Raw genomic sequence first — 4934 nt, 5'->3', positions numbered from 1 at the left:
TTTTGGAGGTGGAATCCCAGTTTCAGCCTTGGGCACCTGCAGAAGAGGGACCCTTACCCATAGCAAGGAAAGCCCGCTGCCCCAGCGTGTCAGGTGCAGACATTGAACTCTCTGGGGAATAAGCAGCAAGTCCGCTCTGCCCCTGCCCTCACACTTGGAGTGGCAGCAGCTGCAAGGTGAGAGCTGTCACAGAATGATTGAGGGGACAGACTGGCCCCAGGTATGAGCTGTAAACGGTGAGGGGAGAACAGAGCAGCCACAGGTGTGACCTGTCAGGATAATGAGGGAGCAGACCAGCTGCAGGGGTGAGATGTTACAAAGATGATGGGGCGGTTCCTGCCAGGGGTGGTTTAACAGAGGAGCCTCGGTTCACTTTTCCATTGAGCTGTAGAGGGTGAGGAACTCATGCTGAGTTTCTGCGTGGGGTTGCTGCAGTGGTGGGAAAGCCTCTTACAGTGCCTGCAGGAGTATATGGATGTGGAGTGTTTCTTTGTGGCAGACAGCAGCAGCAGGTAAGCCAGCGTGGAGTTGTAGGGGGGATTTTTCTCTTTTTCAGCTTTGTTTTGCTAATCTCTTTTAAGTGCTCCCAGAAGAAAAAGGGCTTATGAAGGCAAAAAGAGTTCAAAATGAATAATGAAACTCCTCTTCTGTTTTTGCTTGTGTTTAAAGTAGGAGGGATTTCTCTCCACCTGGGATTTTATAAATAGGGGTACTTATATGTGGTTTTTATTCACTGTTACTTTCTTTGATGATATATAGTCTTTTGTTTGATTTTTTGGCATTATTTATTACACGTAATTTGGTTTTTGAGTGAAGATAACTTTATGGGTGGGTTTGTATTTGACATACAATTAAGTAGCTTTTTTGATAAGCTTCTGATATGTGCTGTTGGAGTTTTGTTCATTGTGTGCAGGGATTCAGATTGGGTAGGGCCACCCTGGCTGGTTGAAGTTTAGGTGTATTTTTAGAGGCAGCTTTTTTTTTTTTTCCCAAATTTTTTTCTGTTTAATGGTTTTAAAGCGGCTTTTAATAACTTATTGTGTAGCTTTATTTTGCTTGGCAATAGCGTATGATGAGGAATGTGATCTATTTACTTTACGTTAGGCTTCTTAGTTTACATGTGGGTTAGGTTGTTTTTGAACTGAGTTTTGTTGTTAGAGGTTTTTATTTTGGTGGGCTATTATGTTTTCCAAGGGTTTGTTTCCTGAGGTTTACAGTGGTGTAATTGTTTGTAGTGTGAGGTATAGGGGAGGTTTTATTTATTTAGGGGTGGCTTTTATCATGGTGTGTAGTGTTTTTTTGGTGGGTTTGAGGTAAGGGGCAGTAGTTCATTTTTTGGGGTATAATAATATTTAAAATCAGATTATTGTTTTTTGCGTTATAGGGATTTGTGTATTTAGCTTGTTTGGCTATAGTATGTGTTCTATAGTTATGGATAATTTGGGAGATACTGTTTATAGTTGAATGGATCTTTTAGTTTTAGGGTGGGGGGTCCTGGGTATTTACTTTGGAGGTTTTTTCAGGAGACTGGACATAGGAGTTATTTTTATTGTATTTGGTAGCTGGATTAAGAGAAATAATAGTTGGCTTTTGCTTACTGGATTTTTGTTTGTGTTTTCTTTTCTAAAACTCCTGTGTTTGTGTGGTCAGGGTAGTGGTGTTTCTGGTGTAAATCTAAGCATCCATTACTGTTTGTGTGTTTTAGGTGGTCCACAGGTAGTATACTGAGACCCTCCCACTGACCGGCACACAGATCTGCTGAGATCAGGCATTGATGTTTGGTTTTCTGTATGGTACCTGACTAGATAGACAGCAGCCGGGAGACAGCAAAGAATTCCCAGAGGCAGAAGCAGCCTTCTTTAGCACATGATGTGGATTCTCATCTCTGAACATCCCAGAGATAATTGGAGGGCTCAGAGACACAGAGGGAATGAAAGCGGGGTGCTAGGACAGGAGTCACCGGGAGGAGTTTTGAGTCAGGTTTAGAGACAGGGATGTCCCAGATGTGACCCCTTAGGCTACGTGAAGAGAAAGTCTCATTTTGGATCAAAGTGCTGAGGTGTGCAGGGCAGAGCAGTCCTGGTGTGTATTGTGTCAATTGTCTGTTATGCACTCTGTGTCTTTTGGGTGTCTCATATGGTGTGTCTTTTGACTTAGCCCTTTGAACGGCCTGTTGGAAATGCTAGGCATTGTTCTTAACAGATCGTATTCCTTGGCCAGGTGCTGATGTCATTAAACCTTATGCTTCAACACATACTAGAATCCATCTCCCTTCACAAGCATGCAGGCTGATGCCTCTTCAGGTCTTGTTCTGAGCTGTATCACCAGCTGTGCACCGCCCTAATCCATTCCGGTGGATTAGGTCTTGTAAGAATGCCAAGATAGGTAGAGGATTCTGACCGTAGGATTCTTGGGCATCCGTCTCTGCGTCTCTTGGGATAAGTCATCCCGTTGGCATCTTCTTCCTGCAGGGTTCTCTGAGCCTGGTCAGCTCGCCTTCAGTCTTACCTTGGTCATCTCATTCTGAGTTCTCTGCTCCTTCAGGGTCATTCTTCTTGCCAGAGGATTTGTGTCCCTGTTGTGTCCCCTTGTTTGTCCTGTCCTGTCTCACGGGTGTTGGTGTGTGTTTGGCCCGGAGCTGCTCTGCCTTGCTGCTCAGTCTGGGTGTAGGGGTAATAGTACAAGTCCTGGGGACTTGAAATTTGTGATGTAGGGTGTAGTAGGGCTGTAGAGGGTATTCCTAGATTGCCACCAGATGTCTGGAGCTGTCCAGTTATCCTGCAGCCCTTTGACTTTTGTCCTGGCTTTGTTTCAGATGCAGAGGGATGAAATCCATGGTGGAATGCCCCATCTAAGGTGACGTGGATTCCCTGAGAATATCAGTCACCGTTAAAGATGAGAGTCGCATATGTCACATTTATTGGCACTCCAGTGCAGGCCCCTTGCATTTACAGCTTCAAACAAGTGGGTCCCTTGGCAACCGTCCTGGGCAGCAGCTCGACCCTCCTCCGGGCTGGGCTGAGGGAGCAAACACTTGGGGCTGACACTGCTCCATAGTGAGGGTACTTGTGAAAACACCTGGATTGTCCTGGATATTTTTTTGAGCTTTCTACAAGGTCTTAAGCATCAACTTTGTAAACATAAATGGCAAGGATTGAACACATGAGGCGCTGGAAAGTTATACACACCAAAGACACCTTTTTTTTAAAAAATAACTCTGTGGCTTATATCTTAATTTTGAGACTCCTTTTTGGCCAGCTTTACTGTAAAAAAATCTCATTTAAATTTAGCTGCTTCAATGAATTTTTTGTACAAATATGCTCTAGTGTCAGGAGATTAAAGCAGTAACACCAACATGCCCCCTCTGGAAGAAATTTCTGCGTTGCTTCAGACCTGCTGGTTTGCAGTAGAGTTTGCGCACATTTTGCTGCAGCTTTGGTTCTTAATAAGTGTAAGTCCATGGATTGCTGGATGATTTCCGTAAGTTCTCCTATTTTGTAGGAGCTGCACGGTGAGGTCAGAATTCTGAGGGAGGCCCTGGCAAAGCTGCCAAGTGCAAAGAACATGGATGATCCAGGGGCTTCTTCCACCTGAGTTTCTCCTGGAGCGTGCTGTATGTCATGCCAGATGTTTAACCTGAGTTTGGGGTGTTCTCCTGCAGTCCCAGCTCTAACTGCTGCCCCTGAGCCCAGGCCTTGCTCTGTCTCAGCACTAAACCTGGCAGGTGGGTGTGCTTTTCCAGCCCTTTAATCCCACAGGCAATCCCACATTCCCGGAGCTCCCCGAGGCACAGCATGGACTTGCTCCCTGGGAGCTGCACTTCAGTTTACCTGAACCAAGGATGGCCTGCCTATGTTTGTAACTTTATTCCTGCTGTTTTTCCTCCTCCAGGTTGTTGGCAAGAAGGAGAGAGCCAGTAGGAAGTGAAGCCATTGGAAGGCCTTATCCCAGTCCAAGGTTCCCACTGTTCTCTCTGACTCCTGGATAATTGCCTGACCATAACCAGAGACTGTCAGTTTGATTTCCTGCCTTTTCCAATAAATCCTTGCTTTCAGCTGGAGTGTGTTCATGATGTCATCCTCCTCCTCTTCCATAGATTTGTAAATAAAATTTCTGACTTTTGTTGAGTCAAATTTTGTTATTGCAGGAATTGTGGCTCTTTTGTTCCACTGAAACTTCCCAACTCTGCTGAGAGTTTCAGATATCAAATACAAGTAAGACTGGAGTTTCTTTGGGTTGTTACTCCCACAAAACACAGATAATTTTTGGATAGGAGTAACTAGACCTGTTCAATTCCCACTTCCCTTTAAACTCAGAGCAGGGGAAGCAGATTTTAAACCATTGTTCCATGAACTTCCACCAACTTGATGACTGTTCCAAAAGTTTTCAGTGTTAGAAATTTCTGAGCTTGTTTTCCAGGCAAGCTGGGATTTAGAGATTATTCCTTCCTTTTATTTGATTTTTTTTTCTCTCTGCTTCTAGTAAGGGAATATTTATTTTTTCCAAATTTCCATCCTGATTAGAATTTTTGTACGTCTTAGAGCACATTTCCAAGGAAATCTACCAGATGCATGTTGGTAAATCAGAAGCTATTTCACACTATTCACCACCGTGGTGCCATTTTTTTCCTTTCAACCCCCTAACACGGCTAATTCTACCCATGCACAGTATTACGAGCCGTAACTTGGTGTCAAGGTGTATTTCAGAGGTAGCAATAAAACAAAGTTGACATTATCTTTTGTAACTCTCTGCACCTCCTTGTTTACTAATAAAGAAATCCAGAACAAAACAAAGAGAAAAAAAAATCTGAAACAAAAGCCCCTACAAACACCCCCCCCCAAGAAAGAGCACAGAAAGAGAAAGTATGCCAATATTATTTAAATAAAAATTAAATCTTTACCCCTTTAGAAAACCAGGCTCATTTATTATAAATA

General features: G+C 43.7%; 1 long non-coding RNA gene across 1 annotated transcript; it reads left to right on the top strand.

The window, feature by feature from the left end:
• Positions 1 to 342: 342 nt before the first annotated feature.
• Positions 343 to 4133, top strand: LOC136295278 (uncharacterized). The gene is made up of 3 exons (XR_010722622.1): positions 343 to 512; positions 3502 to 3724; positions 3892 to 4133. It is a non-coding gene; the product is annotated as an uncharacterized lncRNA (long non-coding RNA).
• The last annotated feature ends 801 nt before the right edge of the window (positions 4134 to 4934 follow it).

The sequence above is a fragment of the Chamaea fasciata genome, unplaced genomic scaffold (genome assembly GCF_029207755.1).
Source record: "Chamaea fasciata isolate MVZ Bird 193981 ecotype frontalis unplaced genomic scaffold, bChaFas1.0.hap1 SCAF_11, whole genome shotgun sequence".
NCBI lineage: Eukaryota > Metazoa > Chordata > Aves > Passeriformes > Sylviidae > Chamaea > Chamaea fasciata.
Note: the sequence above shows the minus strand (reverse complement) of the source record. Positions and strands in the feature narration are given on the sequence as shown.